The sequence below is a fragment of the Neolamprologus multifasciatus genome, chromosome 8 (genome assembly GCF_963576455.1).
Source record: "Neolamprologus multifasciatus chromosome 8, fNeoMul1.2, whole genome shotgun sequence".
Classification (NCBI taxonomy): domain Eukaryota; kingdom Metazoa; phylum Chordata; class Actinopteri; order Cichliformes; family Cichlidae; genus Neolamprologus; species Neolamprologus multifasciatus.
The window spans coordinates 4730952-4753626 of NC_140446.1; the positions used below are offsets into that span (position 1 = coordinate 4730952).

The window sequence follows — 22675 nt, forward strand, 5'->3', positions numbered from 1 at the left end:
AGGTGGGTGGAGCTTCACAGCCAGACCTGTGTGCCTGAGATGCCACATTAGGGAATATTCACTCTCTGACATCACAAAGAGCCAAGAGCAGAAAAAAAACATCCGAACAAAGGAGTACAAAACGATGTGTTTTGTGGTCACATGTATGTGGACACTTGAACATCACAGTTAAAAACTCTGCTGCTCTAACAGCTTCTGCTCCTCTGCCTGCAGACGTTCGAGCAGATGTTGAACCTGCTGCAGGGATTTCATCCACAGGAGCTTTAGCGAGGTCCAACACTGATGCTGGGTGATAAGCACCGACTGGCTCACAGTTGGCGTTCCACTTCATCCCAGAGCTGTTGGACAGAGTTCAGGCCAGGGCTCAAGTTCATCAGCACTCCAATATTATCAAACTGAAACAAGAAACTACTACACAAAACAGCATCATGAGCACTTGAGCCAAAAGCTCAATGAACTGATTAATCATCAGAGATAAAATCAATCTGCAACCCTTTTAATTAATGTTGAAATATGTCAAATTCTTGCAGATTTCAGCTTATTGCATGCCATAATTTTCTGTTTTCTTTGATATTTATGTAGGATGCATATGTCATAATACATATATGCAGTGTTGGGAAGGTTACTTTTAAAATGTATTCCATTACAGATTACAGAATACATGCCCCAAAGTAACGTATTCCGTTACGTTACTCAATGACAGTAACGTATTCTGAATACTTTGGATTACTTAATATATTATCATGCTGTTTACAACTACATGAATGTACTATTGCTGTGATTTATTACTGTTACTGAAGGTCCGCGGCTCCGAACCGTAGTAAAGGGACCTCTGGCTAATACGGTGGGTTCTGTGTCGGCTCGTAGCCGAAAACTAGCTTTACTTTGTTGTCTGGGTCAACTTTGCTAGCAAGAGACAGAGAGAGGCGTTGAAAGGCTGCTCCAACGGAACTTATTGTTTTTGGAGGAAAACACGAACACGGTGTACAGTCGAGTCTTAATAGCTTACTTACAACTGGGCTCGTCAGGCTCTCTTCTTGGCTGCAGTGGTTATTATTATATTTACAAGCTTCCAGCTCCCGTTTTTGCTCGATGACAGCTCGTACTTTTCCTTTTTCTCCCTCTCTCGCTCACAGACACATAACGTGTATGGCAGTCCATTCTCCCTGCAGCACGGACTACACTGCCTATGATGCTACATTCAGAGCTATACCAGTAGCATTCTGCCTATTAGCTTAGCACAACAACAACAAAAAGGCCTCTCTCACCCAGGAAACACGCAGAGAGAGAGCGTCACCCTGTAACCATGGCAACCGTAACGCTGCCACCTGGAACAACAGAACGTAGCTGTCAAACAAAACCCAAACAGTCCTGACCCGCCACAATATGAAACAGGGAAGTACGGCTGTGTAATCCATTTATTTCAACAAAGTAACTGTATTCTAAATACCACCTTTTTAAACGGTAACTGTAACGGAATACAGTTACTCATATTTTGTATTTTAAATACGTAACGGCAGTACATGTATTCCGTTACTCCCCAACACTGCATATATGTGGGAAGAAGCTGAAAATCTTTGGGATTTGGGGGAAACAAATGACTTAGAGATGTCAGTTTGGACATTTACCACTGAGGAAATAGCTTACATGCACAGCTTACAGTGAAAGCAGCTCCTGGCTGTGACCCTAACTTTGTGCTGCAGCATATGGATTTCCCTTAAATTCAATTTAGCCTCAGACTAACAAAAGCTTTTTGTACAATACAACTGTAGTAGGAAATCAGCTCTGGCATATCACTCTGGCCTATTTTGAGGACACAATATAAAACATATAGAAATAAAATGTAATTCAATTCAGTATTAAGTGAGAAATGTAACTGCTATCTTCTCATTTTTCCTGCATATATGATGTCAAGCCTGTTACTGAGCAGAAATAGATCTGAAGGCAGGGATCAGGAGACACAGATGCACATTTAGAAAAACTAACACACACACACACACACACACACACACACACATATATATAAAATATGTTTAGTATGCAGTCTCTGAAACGTCCTTGTGTGCATCGGACTAATAGCCGCCTTGGGAAATCCTCCACTCTCACAAAACACGAATCTGTGCCAGCAGCTTTGTTAGCACTTAACCAGCCCCTCAGTAACAGCTATGCAGACATCTATACATATGCATGTATACACACAGGCTCAGAGTCACACACACTCATGCACACTCAAGCAGCAGAAAGCTGCTGGGGATGAAACTTAATGGATTTACAAGGCTCTTCAATGAGCAGTTTGGCCAGTTTGTATAAATACAGATCAACTTATGTTAGCAACAAAATATTATTTGTAAACAAGTCTGCTCTCTCAGCTTTTTCCAGCTGCTTTGGCAGCTTCTGAACACCTGAGACTGCAAGCTTGACTGTTTCTAATAGGACCCGCCCACATCTGGAGGCCAGCCAATCGCCAAACGAAGAGAAAAAGTCAAAAGTCCCAAAAGCAGAATCTGTATAAAGGACAGCATGTGATTTACAGGTGACGGGATGTCTCTTAGTTTAGCTTCAGTTGTTATGGATCTGCACTGTCCACCAACATACATATAAACAATCATCAATAACATTGGTTTCAATCAGCTGTGTAATCCGCTCTTCATCAAATTAAAAACACTCACATTTAAAGCCCACAGAGTCTTTGAATTTGTTTCAAGCATCCACCGAGAGAAAACTATGTGTTTAATACCAAAAATAGAGCAGCACTGTGGAACAACTGCACAGAGGAAAAGAAAGCCTGTTTGTCACTGCATAAGTTCACACAACATATAACATTTATGACAACACAAATCTATGAATATGAGGACAATTTGATTTGAATTTAGCTTTTCTGTTCTGCTGAGTTCTCACTCTGCTCATCTGGATATGACTATTGTCCATTATTATTGATGTGCACAAATATTCTGTGTTTTTAATTATTATTATTTTATTTATTAATTTTGTATTTAATTTTATTTATCTAAATATCTAAAAGCAGTATTCAATTCAGATGTAACTGGGCAAACTGTTTTCACTTTATAAAGACAAAAACTTTGATTTTATTGGATGTCAGACCAGATCTTTAAGCGGAGTACCGGCTGTAGTCCTCCTCCTGTCACCAGCTGTAGTCAAACATATGGAGCTGTAGAGCATCCTCAGGCTGAGAGACTCACTGCTCAGTTATTCCTCACAAATTAATTGGTAAATAATGTCATTTGGAGGGGAGAGACTTGTAACTATAAGAAGAATTAGCCCACCCCACTATCATTGCACATGAAAAAAAAAAGACACTCAGTGCACACGTAATGATACATGAAGAAGAAGAAATGCCCGTGTATTTGCTGCTTTGGTGCCACATCCCTCCTTAAACTGTCATCTTCCTCAATGCAATAAATTCCACCACGGTGAATCATGAAGCTGCTAATTTTGACTTTTTGAAGTGTTAAACACCTGCGTGTGTAAATAAAAACACCGATATCCAACTGCAGTGTATCAATGATTGCTCAATCACAAGAGAAAGTCATAGGAAGTATTACAATAAGCAGCACTTCAACCAGGATCTTTGAACATGTTTTTTTTAATCTCATGCTATTCATTCCTCTCTTACTGCTCTGTCTAAATTATGTTATTAAGTATTAAAATGTTTCTGTTTGAATTTTGCCAGGTGTCATTATACCCTCCCCTCATCTTCATATTTCAAATAACACAAGTAAACATCCGGCTAATTGAAATATTGAGTCCACAGGCTTCTTGAAAACAGCCATTAGTCCTCTCAAATATGCTCTGCCACAGTAATTACTGTAGAGAGAAGTTAATCTCTTTCCATTACTGCCACCCTGACCAGCGGAGACACAATCTCACGGCATAACCAAACTGAATTGGTTTGTCCTGAGAAACGGGAGACTTCTAATGGCGGCGTGTTTTGTTTGTTTGTGTTATGAAGATAAGGGGGAGGCTTTGCCAGGGCCTCAATTTACTATGTGCAAATCAGAAAGGTGCCAGCAGGTGAGCGCGACACATTGTGTGAGATATGGCAACCACGCAGGTAATATTCCTGCAGGAGGAATGCGGTTATACATCCCGCTGATGGGGCCAGAGATGTGTGCGCGCGGGTGTCACTCGTCCATCCAAAGATTTAAATCAGCCGTCACAACAAACACAAAACAGTGGGTGGAGCTTAATAGCAAGCTCTTTAATAATCGTTTCATCTGTGGCTGTAGTTCTTTAAAAATGTGGAAAATGCGCTTTTTGATTAGTCAGAAGTACAAACCAACATGGCTATAATATCATTTTGACTGTTATAAATAATAATTACATACAATTACAATAATTATCTAACTGTTGCAGATTTCCCTTCCTGATACAACCCCAAAGGTATTTGCGTCTGGGATCAAACCAGAGATTTTTTTCCTCTTTGAGCTTACATGTAAACCACTACACTATAGAGCCAATTACTCTAGTTTAGTTGAAAAACTGATCCCAAACCTTTAAGTGGGATTTAAAGTTGCACAATTGTGTGTAGAGGCATTTTCACCCAACCCAGACCAGAGATGGGCAGTAACGCGTTACTTGTAACGCATTACTGTAATCCGATTACTTTTTCAAGTAACGAGTAAAATAAGGGATTACTATTGCAAAAACGGTAATTAGATTACCGTTACTTTCCCGTAGGAACACTGCGTTACTAAAACCGTGATTTTTTTTGCGAGAATGTCTCATGACAGTGACGTAAGCGAGTGAGACGTTTGTGACAACAGCTGTGTGCAGATCAACAATGGATCATATATCGAGTGCGGGAGAGAGTATGAGCGTGCAGCGTTTAAAGCGTGGAAGTACTGACCTTACTTTGAGTTTGATTCCATAAAAAGTGACAAAAACATTAGTGTCCGTTGTGCGCGGGAAGAAAACTTCTTTTTACAGCGAAAAAAACCCTAAACTTCCAAGCAAGCACCGAGTAGCTACGACGTAATGGGAAACTCACAGAGAAACTCGCGGATTCTTCCACTGACCGCAGCACACCTGCACCAGGGTATACCTCCGCCTGCCCCACTCCTGCTTTACAGGTGAAAATAGAGCAAAAGGACCGCTAGTCTTTGACTTTATTTATTTTCTGCTGTGTTTTACTTGCATCTGAAAGAGTGAGTGTAAACACACAAAAAATATTTTATTTTATGTGCTGGAATGTGCAGAAAATAGGTTTAAATGTTAAACAAATTTCTTCCAGTCAGAGAATGTTGCAGATAATTAAATTTTTGCTTGATGCATAAAGTTAAAAGATTAAAACTAATAAAACAAGTTTTAAAAAGAGACTTTTCCATTTGATTACATTTTGTATGATGGATTATGCAGAAAAAGTAGAATTGGGCTGAAAGATCTATCACTTTATCACCTATTCAGGTTGTAAATCGTGTTTTTAAAAAGTAACTAAGTAACTAAGTAATTAATTACTTGTGAAAATAAGTAATCAGTAAAGTAATGGGATTACTTTTTTGGGGAAGTAATCAGTAATTAATTACTGATTACTTTTTTCAAGTAACTTGACCAACACTGACCCAGACGCACTCCTGTGCAGTCCTTCAAAATCCGGACCGCGCATTGCTGTCAGCAGATGATGTGAGCATCTTCCAAATGCTGATTGGTTGACTAGCGTGCCAGAATAGAGCAGTGAGCATCAACGGAGTTCACTGGGAACGAACAAACTGTGAAAAAAACTTCAAAGATCAAAAAATATAGAATGAAAACAGAGACAGCGACTGCAGTGGACACTTTTCATTGGCTTTCACACTCAGTTTGTAACCCAGACCGCCTTCACCACATCATTTGTACACTGCCTCCATCTGACAACAGCGCTCACTTCATCCCCGGAGCAGAGCGGACAGCAAACGTACCATCTCCGCTGGACCATAAGTCCCACTTTACTCACTCTGACAGACACAAAGAAGAAAATGAAGCTTTTATTTTTTTACATTTCTTTCCATCTTCTGATGATTCACTCGTTCAATGTGATTCCCCATCAACAGCTTTGCTTTCTCAACTTCAAAATCAAGTTCTTTCCAACTAATCATGAGATAAAAGTTCAGGATCAAAAAGCTCAGAAAAGGAAGAAAAAAGAAATAAAAAGAAAATCATTTCTAAAACAACACAGATTTGTTTCATTAGTTCAGTTTTTTAAAGGTGAATCGTTGTAACTAAACAACAAAACTTTAATCCAAAAGGATTTTCTCCAATAAAATCTGAAGAAAGATGTGTCTAGAAAAGAGAAAAAGAGCCTCCCTCTCCCCACACACACACACACACAAAAGGACATGAATTAAGATTTAGAGTTAAAAAATAGGCCTGTTAAATGTACATTTAAGAAGATGCAATTCTTTATAATTATAAGCAACACGTACCATCGTATGTGTCGTGGTGCACAAAGCACCAAAGACATTTTCTCGAGGTGCAGAAGTGGATTAATGAGCTCACCACACACTGGCACATCTGGGGTGTCCGACTGCAGGTGCAGAATAAATTCGACACATTTGCTTTAAAGTTGGCCTCAAACCTGATGAATGACCTCTTTTTACGTCCATGGAGACACGTGGGGAACTTCCCAAAGTCTGGCTTTCATAACATTACACGCTCCCAAATCAGTGTTGCCCTGAGTCGTGCTGCAGGTGCACTAACCCGTTGTTACCTGAATAAGTAACACAGCTTGGTTGTTACTGCAGTTACTTATCAGCAATGTGGGTGTTCAGCTTTGTCATTACTCATGTATTTACTAATAGTTGTATGTCAAAGTATGTCAAACTCAGCTGAGGCCAAACCTTTTTGGATTGGCCTGCATCCCCGGGGCACGCCAATAACACTGACGCCGATTAAACTAGAGGTCATCCATGATATCGATATCAAAGCTGGCATTGTTACTAGCGCAATAGGATTGATACTTTATTTCTATTTCACGTCTATTTTATTTATAAATCACACTTAAACATCAGAAATTGATCCAAAGTGCTTTAGAGACGGAAACATTTACATTCCAGGTATCCAAAAAACAAAACCGCTTAAAAATACATGAAAAGCTGAAAGGTGTTTTTTGTTGTATTAAAGTGAAAAATGTGATTTAGTGGTCATTAAAATGTGTTCAGAATTTGATAATTAATGATTATTCATCCCATGAATCATGGCAGAAGCACTCGACATAAGCTGCCTTTGTAGCTAAAAATATCAGTGTTGTTATCAGCACTATCGGCCCTGTATTAAAATTTACAGTATCGCACAGCACTAGATTAAAACCAGATTGATTAGGATTATAAGTACATCTTATCTGGTATGTTTAGCCTAAAGATTAACTCATTAACTTTAAAAGATCTAAGTGAAATTAAGAATCGTTTTTTAATGAATTTTTGTAAATAACCTTTCGTGGCCCAAATTCTTGCTGTAACCGAGTTAAAACTAGTTAACTTGGGATCATTAAACTACCAAAAATGAGTGACCACCAGAGGTCATTGTGTCTGTTCATGTTCATCTATTCATATTACGATTTATAAATACATATATATGTAAACACATATATAAACATAAAATAAATACATATAAAAATGGACGCAGCTTTCAGGTCTGAGAAATAAAGCTGAAAATGAAAATGTTCATGATGACTAGCAGAGGGCGACTCGTTGCAAATAGAAATTGTATTGAAGTCTCCTGCTTGACCTACGACCTCAGTAAACACTTTCCTGATGGGTTTTTGGTCTCAGTTACTAGTTTCATGTTTTATTGAATGAAGCGTAGATTTTTTTTTTTGTGAAATATTGTTACATTTAGACAAAATGAAACAAAAAAGCAGGGCTTGCTTTGAGGCATGGGGTTGCAAAGCCCCTCTGTTTCTCTGTCACATCCTCCCCTCACTTCAACAAACAACTTCACTAATAAATGAGTGACACCCATCTTTTCTATGCAGGCTATTGTTTCACCTGGACTCACCTTTATAAAAGAAAGTGGCATGACTAAACCACTTTCAGCTCTCCGCAGGCAGCACTATCAAAGGAGTCATGTGTGCCTTTTACACAAGAACAGCACAGCACGAGTCTTCCCCCTTTATATTTTCCTCCCTTTCTCTCTCTTTGCATTTTTTTGACACAAAGATTTTTTTGCTTCTTTCTCATTTTAAGGAACTCCACAATGCCCGGTGAAACAAAAACAAGAGATTCTCTGCAGATGAAGTAACTCCTCGCCTCAGGCTCCTCAGAGCTCCTCTGGGTTTCCTTGGACCTTTTTACTTGTGAGCTGCACAGCCCTAATAAAGCACAACCATTAAAAACCAGAGAGAGGGAGATATTTATGGCGCTCCCCGCAAGGCCTCGCTTCCTCGCTGCGACCCACATTCTGTAACGGTGAAATATTCATCGGCGTTATCGCTGCCGATCAGGATGGAAGCCTCAAACAGCAGCGTATGTCGTGTTTGGCGAAGCCGCATCAGGCAACACTGAATATTTTAACAGATAGCGACCAATGTGTTTGTTCCTCTGGATTACGCTCTCACGTCAACGGGATAAATTTTCAGCACGATCTGCGAGAGACGTGAACGTTGTTAGAAATCCATTTACGAGCCAGAAAAGGTCGCTGAAGCAGGAAAGAAGGGGAAACAACAGCGTGGAGGAAAGAAAGAGGCAATGATGGAAGGAAAGGGTGAGAAAATTCAGGGCAAACATAATCCTTTAGTTTACTTTATGCTTCTTCTGCAGGGCGTGAGGCTTTTTTTTCTATATGTCAGCTGTGATTAGATCAGACGCCGTGAGGCAGCAGATGCCTTCTGAGGAGAGGCCCTCAGGCTGCACACACTGACTCCATCTTCATTCAACACTGCAACAACATGAGGCAAAAAGGTGAGGCTGCCACTGTTCTGCAACCCAGTGCCAATGCAGAGCTTATTATGGGTGGAGGCATGAAAAAGAAAAAAAAGACAGACTGCATTACAGTCTCGGGAGGAAGACTTTGAAGAGTAACACACCACAGAAAGCCTGCTTCTTTGCATGAACAGGGAAGATCACCTGCTGTGTCATGCGGGAACATATGCTGCCGTTCTCAGCTACAAGTCAGTCAGGGAGCGTTGCTGCAGGATGATTTGAGAACAAGTGTTTCAAGCCAGAGGAAGCCTTCACTCACTATAAAAAAGAAAGTTGTGTGTTCGAAAGTGCTGCGTGAATAGACATTTAAGGTATGCACAACCAAACCATCTGCCTGTTTTTGAAATGCTGAGCAGATTTATAAATTTGAGGACTGTTTGATTCAAAAAGAGAATTGGAGGTCAAATAAAAAGCAGCTTTAAAGAATCCTGTTTGTAGGTCTCACATCACCTTAAACTTGCCCTGTTTTCCTGCTTCCTCTTCTCATCAAATGGCAGTGCAGAGAAATAACTATGAGCCGCTTTTTACTTACTGAAGCGAGGCAACATTTAATATCTGATCAACTGATAAGGACCTAACAAACAAGCCTGCAAGTGTGTCGCTGCTGCAGAACAGCAAAGAGTGCCGGGAAATCCTCAGTCATGATACTAGACATGATTCTATGAAGAACCACTAGTGCAACGCTTTCTGCTGAAGTTATGTTTGATTGCCTTAAAGTAAGATCCTTAGATGCAAAGAATATCCCACATTTCTACAGCTCTAATATACATTTACATACATAAAATCAAAGGAAAATAAGTTTGGCCTAAGTGCAAAGGCTTAAATCACATACTGGGATCACAACATTTTAGGTTTCCTCTCTGTTTACACTGACTAATGAAGGCAAAAAGCTGTTAAAACATCAAAAGTAACAAACTTAGACACAGTGTTGAGTATGTGGACAACTTAGAATAACCAATTAACCTAACATGCATGTGTCTGGACTGTGGGAAGCCACAGAGCCCACAGAGAACCCAAGCAGGCACAGGGAGAACCGGGACAAAAGGAAAGAGGACCAGTGAAGTTCCTAAGCATCATCCCGAGGAGAAAATGAATGTCTGCACTAGGGCTGCCACGATTAGTCGACTAGTCATGATTACGTCGACTATTAAAATCGTCGACGACTAATTTAATAGTCGACGCGTTTGAAGCTTTGTAAGATCCCAAAAGACGCAGGAATAAGTAGTAGGATTTAAGAGTGTAATAACGGACTGAAACAGAAGATGGCAGCACTGCATGTACAAGGATGCCAGCTGCCGTTAGATCCCGAAGAAGAAGCTGTGTCCCAGAATTCATAGCGCAGCTGTCAACAATGGCGGCAGCTAGTTAGTTTTAATATTACTCTTATTATTCTTTCTGTGTCACAAAATAAACGTTTAACATATTTTCAGGCGAGAATGTAGCTGTGTAAACCTCAAATATCTGCTCAGTTTATCAAGACACCACATATTTTCAAAAGCGCTCCGACGTTTTCGGAGATGTCTGTTACCCACTAGCTCGATAGCTAGCCGGGGGCTAGGCTAACTAGAGCCCGTGAGAACACCGGACTCCCGCAAATCGTTTTCAAACCCACCGCCGTCTTTCGCTACTCAGGTTAAACATGATATATAAGTCATTTAGATAACTTAAAAATGTTATTGTTTGGCTTTTTTTGGTATTTTATTTGTTTCTGAGTAAATCGGTTTGGCTGAGATTAAAGTTATAGTTTTTACACAGCTGAATAAACGTCAAGCAGACAACTGATTATCAGAAGTGTGAGATGCTCGAGAATTTACTCCGGTGTCCTGTTATATTTTAGATAGCAAGGAGTTTATTAAACTTCACCGAAACAACCTGCAGATTTCATTAAAATTTAATAAACTATCATCTTGTCTTTATTTTTAGTTAGCACATACCTTAAACACTTAAAGCTTTAAGCTAATGATAGTTATATAAGAGCAGACGCTGCTGGTGCAGTAAGCTGTACGTTTTACGTCCAATGGATGATGATCTGATTAGTCGACTAATCGCAAAAATAATCGGTGACTAGTTGACTATCAAAATAATCGTTTGTGGCAGCCCTAGTCTGCGCCAAACATTATCCTAAGCTGGGAACCCATCAGCTCATCTAATGGTTTAGCATCGAGGGCAGGAGCCAATATTTTGGGGTTTCGAAACCAGCAAAAACATATGGTTCACACTTCCTATTCTGGTCATTCCTCTGTACCAATCACTGTTTATCTCATCCTTTCTTTTTTTTAAGACACCACTTCCCCACCTGAAATAGGATGAAAGGCTGAGTAACGCCAAACAGGTCACCCTGCCACCATCACAGGGTGCATTTCAGCCAGAGTGCATTTCCTTTTGCTATACATACACACTGTTTACCTGGTGCTCAAACATGATTAATCAATACTCCTCAGAGTTCTGTGAACTGAAAGCTGAAAGCTTTTGATACCTGCCTACAGATGCTGCATCTGTAGAGATTACAGCATATCATTGAAGTTTTTAGTGTGAAATATGAACAGAAAGGCGAGCTGGTTTAGCTCAGCCGTTAGCCCACACCGAAGCCCTTTTTTTTCACAGGATCAGTTTTACAAGGAGACCTCGGGTTATTTGAAAATGTCCCCATAACATTCATGTTTCATGCAGAGCATTCACACTGCATCAGTGAAGTCTGTGTTTTACTGACTTCTGCAGTCAGCAGTTACAAATCAGATCTTATTATTAAGAGGCTGCAACATAAAAACTGTGGAGACAGCAGCATGCTGCTTACCAAATGCTGCCATGCATGTCATCCATCTCATCTCAGCATCCTTTGAGATTTCACTGTGCTGATACATTTCACTTTATTCTTCCTCAATATAAATTCATGCCCTCCTAAATGTTAGTCAAACCCTCTTTTATGATTTCCAGTAAAAAAGCTGAAATCACCAAGATGCCATTATCACAAGACTTATTGTTTCTGGCAAAATATGGTGGGTAATGTTTAACTATACATATATTATGATCACAGGTGACCTCTGCAGTTATCGCACGGGTGGATTTCTCTGAGTTTTAAAAGTAACACGGAGGAGAGGATGCAAATGCAGGACACTCAGAGACTAAATAAAACTCCAAAATGCAATTCTTTAATCAGAAAGAAGCAGTGAGGCAAACAATCAGCAAGAAGTTAGGTCATTAAAAGGTCATGGACAAGAAGACAATACTGGAAAAACAGTAGTGAGGGTCAGATACACATGTGAAGCTAAATAGGTGTGTCAGACAACACAATGCAAGCAAGTTTCTCTTTTTGAAAACAGGAAAAAGCTAAATGAGGCAAATAATTGATCATCTAACACGGACATGCGGCGCTTCGAATAATAACTCAATTTCTTCTGCAAGAAATCTCACATTGTTTAAAAGCCTAGATGCGCACGTAAGCGTGCGACAACAAAAACACACACAAGCCGAAGCCTGTTCTGTCCTTTTAATCAAAGGAATTCCTGATGATTATGAGGAGGCAGATAAAAGGAAAGCGCTCCTCTTATCTGCCAGATAATCAATTTACACTTTCCAAATGTTCTCCTCTGTCACTGGCCACCTCGCAGAATGGACGTCATTTAAATCATTTTTAAAAACTGAACCGTGCCAGTATCTGAGAGCAAGCCTCCACCAAATCTCCAGCATTCAGCTCATTTATGTAACTTCGATGCAAACAGGATACTGTCATTTACCTGCATACTGTAAATACCAGCCGTGTGTGTAAGTGATGTGCTCCAACGTGAACTCTAATTTTAGCTTTGATGCAGGAGACAAACCTGCGGCGAATGTGCAGGAACCTTTCTCCTCCGGAGCGATGGAACTAATTGCTATTTACTGTGTTACATAAATGACATTTTCCATTATGTGTGTACGCCACTGCTTGAGCCAGCTGCGTGGGACGATGCAGCTCCAAACACGCTGCAGAAATCCATCCTGAGATGTTAAACCGAGGCGAGATGTAACGGGAAAGGGGGGGGGGGGGGAGCGGGGAAGCCTGGCCGGGTGAGTCATCACCTGCATCATTTACCTCCAGGCGGCACCGACACTGAGACAGTCTGAGACTTAAAGACACAGTCCAGGAAGCCTTTCAGGTCTGATTACGTGCATAAATAAATGCTAAATGTAAGATATTAGGAGGTAAATGGACATTATATGAATTTAGGTGTTTCACTGAACACCAATCATGGTGTTCAGTGAAAGTGAAATAACAAATGATGATACTCAAGATCATGTGTGATTGGCGATGTTTGCACGGATATTTCAGAGGTTACATTACAGTAAAGTACCAACCGATCCAAAGCAACATACAGCGCGCAAGACAGACGGGTGGAGACGAGTCTCAGGGGATTTGTGGCAGAAAGTGAAAGGGAAGGTTTACGAGATGACTGTGAGACCTGCGATGATGTACGGTTTGGAGATGGTGGCTGTGACGAGCGAACGACAGGAAGCTGAGGTTTTCATTGAGAGTAGAGACGATTAGAAATGAGGACATCAGCGAGACAAAGTTAGAGAGGCAAGGTTGAGATGACTTGGACATGTGCAGAGGAGGGATAGAGGACTCTCTGGACAAAGGAAGATGGAGCTGTCAGGCAGGCAGAAAAGAGGAAGACGTCAGAGGTTCGTGGATGTAATGAATATTAATTGCACATAAGCAAGTGTGAGCAGCTCTATAAAAGCAGGATTTTACCAGTGTGCTGGTCTGGAGCATTCAGGTGTGTGTTAACGCAATGCCACAATCTTCTCAGCAAATTCACCCAGAGGTCAGACCACGCTGTCAAAGCCTAAGTTAGAATGTTAAAGGTTAAAGTTCATCACACTAGTGGAAAAAGAGTTGCTGGGAGAAAATCTCTTAAAAATACCTCGCACTAACTGTCAGCACAGGGGTGATGATCTGGGCACTTTACAGTCACTGAGTTGACCATGAACTCCTCCTCCTCTACACCAAAGTACAAGTCAAAAGTGAGGCCGATAGATAAAGCTTTCCACAAACTGGATCCTACAACAGGACAATGATCCACAGCACAGCAGCCATGACTGAAAAAGAAGTGACTGATAGTGCAGCAATGAGTCCGCAACTCCAGAGAGCAGTATGTAAACAAATGCCTGCAAACTTCAATGAAATGAAGCAACATAATTCAAAAGAGTCATGAAACAATTGCTGCACAACAATGCGAGAGTCCGATAAAGTAAAACAGAAAGACATTACTTTAATGCTGCTAGAGGTGGTTCTGCAAGCTGCTAAATCATGGGGCGACGCCTGTGAGACGTTCTTATAGATTATTTTTAATATTTGCTGATCAATTTTTGTAATTTGCCAAGATTTTTCAGATGCATACAGGATGTGATCTACATCAGTCACGCAGTAATGGCGAAAGCATTTCCCCCCTAAAAAGTGCTTCCCATCTCTGTTGGTGCACTTTAAAGTACTTAATCTGGAGTTCTTCAGGGATCTGTTCGAGTGAAGAGCTGCGAAGGCTGAGTACATGTGTGAAAAGCTGGAAACCAAAAACAGAGAAACCCACTTAGCCGCTCATCAAAGTGGGTCAAAGTTTTGTTGATTGTGACAAAGAAGCTGCCTCGAACCCGCACGGGGACGCTTTACGCAGACAAGAACAAGGTGAAACAGAAAGTGAGCAAACTTGTGATTAACACCATTAACACCACCTCTGTTACCTTGAGTGAGACTGAACACACCAGCATCCCGCTCACTCAGCACCAGCACCAGCATCGGTAATGACTTAATGCTTCAGAGACGAAGCCGTCACGTACACAGAAAGACCTTGAAGCCAACTTCTGACGACACACAGAGACAGTAAATCAACAGCTGCTGTCACAGTTACAAAAGGTAGACAAAGAGCAGGATGGAGTGACATGAAACCTCTACGCATGATAAACAGACTAGCCCAGCAGCTACACTGGCATCAATGAACCAGAGATTTGTCACTCCTGAAAGGAAGAGGAGAGCCTTTTGCTGGGAATAATGAGGGCTGAGACTCATTACACAGCGGGGTGTCTTTAACAGCCGAAATACACTCTTTGTTTTGTTATATTCAACTCAAAGCAAAGCCAGCGCTGCAGCACAACCAAGGACAAAACTCACAGCGGCTGTCGGCTGCACGGGCAGGTTTGAAAGTTGGAAGAGGCACATTTGGTGCGGACTTTCGTGGTTTATTATCAGGCTAATTATATGATGTTTTCATATTTGCACCATGTGACAAGTGGTGTGTGATTTAAGGTGGCGCGCATAAGCGTTACCATCTGATAAAGAGCAGGTGTGCTTGAGATGTTGCGTTTTTGGTGTGCCCGGTAACGGTAAACCTGGTGGCTGCAGTGTGAGAGTCACTGGTCTGTTTCTTTTGTTGTGTTTTGTTTAAGTTTGCCTGGAAAAAACAAGGAAACGTGAACATTTGAGCTAAAAGAAGAGGCCTAATGGAGAAGCTTAGGTGATGGTGCTGGTTTGAGCTTGTTTGAGCAGAGTCCTGCACCACAGAGCAGGATTTAGGTTTATGGCTCACTTTGTCTGAGCATACATCACCATGGTAACCTACCTGCTCTAGAGCAGGTTATGTTCAACATCAGAGATCGGCAGGTATGAAATCAGCACCTAATGACAGCATCGCCATTTCTGTAAGAGCCCTCGGACTTCTGAAGTCTTTCACTGATGAGGGTCAGTTAGAAATATGTATTCATAGATTCAGAGTTTTTGTTCTATCAACCTCGTTGTATGATCCTAAGACGAGTCAGTTATTCTGTTTTTATAGTCAGTCTGTGCTTGCTCTCACTCTGGTTAACACCACCAGGCCTGCAGCTGAAAGAATAAAAACTAAAACTGCCTGACACACATTTAAATATTGAACTTAATTATGTTTAAATAGCTTCAAATAGGCTAAAATTTATCCTTCGGAGCTTTTTTACTGTCTCACTGACCAAAGCACTTAAAGCAAACACACATTCATGCAGCACTTTTAATACTTTAATACTGATGTTTCTGCAGTAGCTGTTGCTTTCCGTTTTTATTATTTCACAACATTAAAGCTTCATCTTCATTTCCTGTGAAATCAGCTGCTCCGCTGCTAGTCAAATACTGCATGTCTGTGATTGGTCAGATAACACTCATAGCTAGAGGGAGAAATCCTGCTTTGACTATGAACTACAATGCTACAGCTCAGGTTTCCTACAAAAATGACCTGCACACACAAAATTGTTGGGCGACTGTCTATGCAAATCAGCTTTATCTCTCTGATTTCCACAGTAATATAACTGAACCAAGCGATGTAGAAGAGCCAAAGAAACACGTTCAGAAACTCTTAAAGTGATAACAGATTACTGTTAATTTGGTGTTTCCAGAGAGAAGTTTGAAGTTTTCCTTTTCCTCTCTTCAGAAGGGCTGGGGTGTTTCCCAGTGATGGCCAAAATTATAGGAATTCCCTTTTATGACTCATCTACTGAGTCGTAGAGTACCTGCCAAACTACCTGCTCGAGGTTTATTTTTATCCTTTCATGGATTTAAATCACACAGAAGACTATGCATTAGGGCTGCCACGATTAGTCGACTAGTCACAATTACGTCGACTATCAAAATCGTCGACGACTGATTTAATAGTCGATGCGTCGTTTGAAGCTTTGTAAGATCCCAAAAGACGCAGGAATAAATAGTGGGATTTAAGAGTGTAATAACGGACTGAAACAGAAGATGGCAGCACTGCATGTACAAGGATGCCAGCTGCCGTTAAACCCCGAAGAAGAAGAAGAAGAAGCTGTGTCCCAGTAGCTGCAGCTTATTATTCTTTCTGGGTCACAAAATAAACGTTTAACATATTTTCAGGCGAGAATGTAGCTGTGTAAACCTCAAATATCTGCTCAGTTTATCAAGACACCACATATTTTCAAAAGCGCTCCCACGTCTTCGGAGATGTCTGTTAGCCACTAGCTCGATAGCTAACCGGGGGCTAGGCTCACTAGAGCCCGTGAGAACACTGGACTCCCGGTTTCAAACCCACTGCCGTCTTTCGCTACTCAGGTTAAATATATATAAGTCATTTAGATAACTTTAAAATGTTATTGTTTGGCTTTTTTTAGTATTTCATTTGTTCCTGAGTAAATCGGTTTGGCTGAGATTAAAGTACTAGTTTTTACACAGCTGAATAAACGTCAAGCAGACAGCTGATTATCAGAAGTGTGAGATGCTCGAGAATATACTCTGGTGTCCTGTTATATTTTAGATAGCAAGGAGTTTATTAAACCGAAACAATCTGCAAATTTCATTAAAATTTAATGAACTATCATCTTGTCTTTATTTTTAGTTAGCACATACCTTAAACACTTAAAGCTGTAAGCTAATGATAGTTATATAAGAGCAGATGCTGCTGGTGCAATAAGCTGTACGTTTTACGTCCAATGGATGCATGATCTGACTAGTCGACTATCAAAATAATCGTTTGTGGCAGCCCTACTATGCATCCATGTAAATGCTCTGTTTATCAACATTCTCTGCATTAGTGATAATGCTAATATAATAGTGTCGAGCACTCAGGGCAAACCGTGGACTAGAGCAGCAGGTAAAGGCTTTTACTCATTTATAGGGAAATCTTTCAGGGGGTTAAATACAGTTTTAAGATTCAGGTTCAAGTAAAACTGAAATCATTACTTAAATTGTTTAATAATCTATATTTTTTATTACCAGAAATTCATCGCTGCGTTTTCTTAACATGTACCTCAATTACATGTTCACGTTCTCCACTCGTGTCTTTTTGCGCTGTATGAATAATCTTGCCTATAAATTATTTTGTAGATACATCAATAATCAATAAATATGACAAAAAAGCTCATTAGAGTCAGTCCCATGTTAAATTGTCTGACTGTACAAACCTACTACAAACAAACAGCACTGGTCTCTGGACCAGTATTGCCAATACTGTTAATACAAGCAAAGATTTTAAGATATTTCTGTTGTTTAAATGTGCTGTAGGCTTTAAAAAATAGATGTGACAGTAAACACAGAAAGGTTCCGAAACTGAGTGGGACAAATACTGAACTTAAAGGAACTTAAGCTTTTGGCTTATTTGTCATCTCAGGAGGTTAAACTTACCAGCAGACTAAAAAAAACTTATCTATTTTTCTCAAAAAATCATTATTATATTTTATCTACGCCTTAATATATCTGATAATCTTTAGCCTTATTATCTACCATGTATTATAATACAGACATGGTTTTTTTTTCTCCATCTGATCTTAGCCGCTGCTAAGAAAAAGCTGGCCACCATGTGAAACTAAATGGCAGCAACATGGAGGCACATTAATTTCTGAGGCTCAAGAAGCGCTAACATGGGGGCTTACTGCACCCCTGTAGTGTGACAGCTTGTTTCAGAGGCATCGCGCTATCAGCAGTGACATCTTCATGCATCTTATCACGGAGCTTCTCTGCTGATTACTCTCAGACAAAAATTAGTTTTTGAAGAGAGGGCACGCAGAGTGCATCGAGCTAAAATAAGAGGTTAGCTGTCAGCGGGGGGAACGCTCATGCAGAGGGGAGTCCAGGATGGGTGTTGCACAGCCTCTAGTGCTGTCTGAGGCTCCCCTGTGTGTAAAAACACCCTCGTGTGGGGAGCAGTGTCTCGCATGTTCTGGTTTGAAACTGTATTTGACTCCGTGCAGCAGTCACTGCAGGAACCTGTAAATGTGTGATTCACGTATTTCACAGTTCAGTCACATGGAAACAACCAAAGATGCAATGCAATTAACAGACGCAGCAAATTTCGGACAAAAAAAACACTCATTTTAGTTATTTATTTACAGCAACACAAGTCTGTGTAAACTAAAATATGCAGGCAGCTATCTGTGTGCTTCACTGAGCAAGCAGTGAGAGTATGCCCACCTCTCAGTCTGCGCTGTCCTACTATAAATGACTTTAATTATTAATTACTTTGAACAAGCCATGAAATTGTATTTGTACTCCTTTAAAGCGACATATTTCTTGACAATGGACAGGCCAAATTACTTTAAAGATTAAACAAGAGGAAAAGTAGTTGGACAAAAACTAGAAGGTCAAATAATTTTTAATTAAGGTGGTTTCAGCTAAGTCAGGAAAATTAATGTCTTAGAGGTAGAAAGGTGATTTTATTTGTAAGAGAAGTTAGATTTAGTGGCACGTTAGAAATTAATTTAATGGGGCTAAAAAACAACATCTTGTCTCCACAGATCCTTGAGTCAGACGAGGGTCAAAAAGCCTTTAAATGTTAAATATGGGCAAAGCTTCAAATAACGGCAGTGTACATGTGTAAGTAAAGTATAGGCTAGTTCACACTGCAGGTCTTAATGCTCAATTCCGATTTTTTTGATCAAATCCGATTTTTTTGTCTGCTCGTTCACACTACAAATAAAATGCGACAGCAAACGCGCTCTAGTGTGAACGCTCAAAGCGGCCCGCATGCGCAAAAGAAGACGTCACGCACAACGCGCTCTGTTTAGACCCAGAGCAAACAGTATTGTTTGACTGATGGCCGTTAATATAAAGACTTCGGACTTTACGTTTCCCAATTTTTGCTTTAAGTTATTTTGTTATTTACATAATAATGTAAATAACCTAATAATGATCCTTATTGCTGTTTTAGAGGAGCGGTGCTTCAAAGGATAGTTGCAGATTTCTGTCAGAATCTGCAGATTATTCAGTACAAATAAAATGTTCACGTTTCTCCAACGTTGTCTTCCCAGCAGTTTCACCGGAGGGCCAGGAAGCGTTCGCGATGTCTTCTCCGGTGCTGATAATTGGCGTCTGTCTTGTGTCAGTGACGTAAAAGACGGATTTAATGCGACATGACCGTTCAAACAGCAGTCGCTTTCTGAAACATCGGATATGTATCGGATTCAGTACCACATACGAAAGTGACCCAGATCGGATTTGAAAATATCGGATTTGTGCCGTTCACACTGTCACACCATGATCGGATATGGGTCGCATAGGGTCAGAAAAATCGGATTTGATGTGCTTTCGCCTGCAGTGTGAACGTAGCCATAAAGTATAAGGATGTCAGTGAGAGGGGAACTCCTTATATGTTCAGAACAGAAGCCCCACCCACCAGTTGCTCAAACCTGTTGTGTCTGTGAGGGGCAGCCAATCAGAAGAAAGCTGGCTTAAAAGAAAGCTAATATTTTAGGGGAAGGAGCTTTGACAGCTTGTTTCAGATATTCAACATAATGACATAAATAAGGATCATTTTAAACTATGAGTAGATATGGAGCTGGAAATGAGAGTTTAAAGGGGAATGTCAGGAGCATACTTCCAGGATACACAGATAGGCGACATAATAGTTTCACATTAACATGACAACATTTTTCATCTTCGTTCCTCAAAATCTTAAAGTGTCTTCATGCATTTATAAAGTTGAGCTACAATGCTTTTAAAATGTGTTAGTCAACCCTGAAAAACTTAAAACCCGTGCTTGCTTGGAAACAGAGGAAACAAACAGTAAACACAGCACTGATCCAGCGGTTATTCAGTTATTGGGAGGTTTTGACCACCTGATGAATTCAACTCTAATATTCACTCTGGTAGAAATATTTGGCTCCACAGTTCATCTTTTCACGTGCCTTCTTTTTGCTGCCTTTTTGTTAACATCACTTCATATCCTTTCATATTAGGCCTTTAAGACCGGTTGCTGGCAGTTTGTGGTTGAAATCAGTCGCAATGGGGTATACAGTATGATGCTGCAGAGGCAAACCTGTCTGCTAACACTCAAACTGCTTGCGAAGCAGCATAGAGACTGAAAAGTGCAACTCAAACCGGAAACAGAGAACATTTGGCTTCAAAGTAAAAGTTGCACCTTTTGAAATGTCTCAACTTTTACTTTGAAGGCAAACACTCACCATTTCTGGGTTGCGTTGCCCCTTTTTCAGGTTTCACTACAGCTCAGAGAGTAAATGTTTGCAGATAAGTCTAATGCTGCACACTACAAGGACTTTTTGTGCAGGATTCTCTTTGGAACCACTTTCAACCAGTCTAAATCAAGCTTTCTCACCCCCAATTTATCACATATGGACTCAAAATAATAATAATAATAATAATTTAAATGTAAAAGCCATAGAGGAATCTCCATCTTTCAACCTACAGGCCTAACGTCGACAAGGGGCATATCTGCACCCTGATCCTCATCTGTTCCTAAACAAAACCAGCAGTTTTTGGTGCCTAAACATAACCAACAAGTGAAAATAAAAGTAAAGAATAAAGTGGGTGAAAATAAAGCTAAACAAATCTCTCCTGACAGGCGAACCCGTGACTCATGAAGCTGTTTCGCATTGCTTTCATGTCGTCAGTGTTCGTGTAACAATACGAATAACAGCAAAAATGTGAAGCACATTGTCAACATCGTTAAAAAGAAAATCTTAATTGTACTGTGGGTCTGTGCGAGGATGCCAAATCCAGTCCTGCATGAAAGCCTGTTGTGCTGCTTGTGTTTGTCCTCTGGATGTTTATCTGCACAGGTTTGTGCAGCTTGTCAGCTTTATATAAAAACAATATTCAAGCTTACAACACGGGCCATTAAAGACACATCACTGGGTAAATAGCTTCAAAACAGTTAAGCTGTGATATGAAATTAAGTAATTATATCTCACACTACAGTAATGGCTTACTCATTACACAGAAATTATTTAACAATGAAAAATGCACATTTTTACACTGAGTGGGGCTAATTTAACAAAAGGGGAACGGCTCAATGAGAACTGTGTCCCTCTTGTTTGCTTTAACAGTAATAAAGTTTCATAAAAGCTGCAGAATACATTTGCATTTTGTGTGAGGGAAATCAGCTCCATTCACCTGCCTCTGGCCCGTAATCACGGTTACGGACAGCTGCTGTGGTTTGGCGCGAAAAGCTCGGCTAGCACATTAGCAGCTTTGGTGTTTAAGAGGTGAGCAGAGAGGACCCCTGCAGTGTGGAGAGAAAAAATTGATTAACTGCAGCTGGTGCTCCTGAATAACTGCACAATGAAAGCCTCAGAGCCTTAATAAGCAATCAGCATCGGGTCCAACTGGTGTTATTATTTTATTTCAGGAGCGTGATAACACGAGGAAGGACAAAAGGCAGGAGCTCAGGTGTATGAAACGCTGTGCCACAGATAAAGCCGAGGGCAGTTTACCCGAGACGCCTCAGCCTCTGTTATCACTACACTCACTGAAGTTGCCTACACTCTCAGTGTTTATATCATCACCCCAGCAGCTCCTCGAGTAAATGACTCAACTGTTGCCATGGGATTCCTGCGTGGAAACGAGGCCGAGTGGGCGGTGGCCTGTTAGAGTGATCTATGGCTGATGAGGCTAATGTGAGGCAGAGGAACAGATGCTGGAAATGAAGGTGAGAAAATGAAGAAAAAGAGAGAGCAGATGCTTCTGTAGATCATCACTCCTCTGTTGCCCTCAGGCAGACACAAAACATGTCACCCTTCATCCACAGTGCTGTGGAGACCATCGTGTGCCATCAGCACAGCTCTAATCCACCATAAAAGTAGACAAAACACAACTTCAGCAAACACAAAACAGTTCATTATAACAGAACGTGCAACTTTTTTAGCTCAAAGAAGCTTTAATCCAAAACGTGCCTCTTTAATGTGGCGCATTTCAAAATAAAACACTTCCTGGTGCTGCTGCTGTGCATGAGGAGGAATGTGCATGCTTCCCAGCTGACACACAACATCCTTGTTCCACCTGTAATGAACAAATAACAGGATTA

The 22675-nt window shown here is 40.6% G+C and overlaps 1 long non-coding RNA gene across 1 annotated transcript in view; it reads right to left on the reverse strand.

Moving 5' to 3' along the window:
- LOC146512270 (uncharacterized) overlaps positions 1–22675 on the reverse strand; it is a 36802-nt gene that overhangs the window by 6519 nt on the left and 7608 nt on the right. Inside the window, exon 2 of the long non-coding RNA XR_014875559.1 lies at positions 27–22650. This is a non-coding gene — a long non-coding RNA (uncharacterized LOC146512270). The remainder of the gene's footprint in view (positions 1–26; positions 22651–22675) is intronic.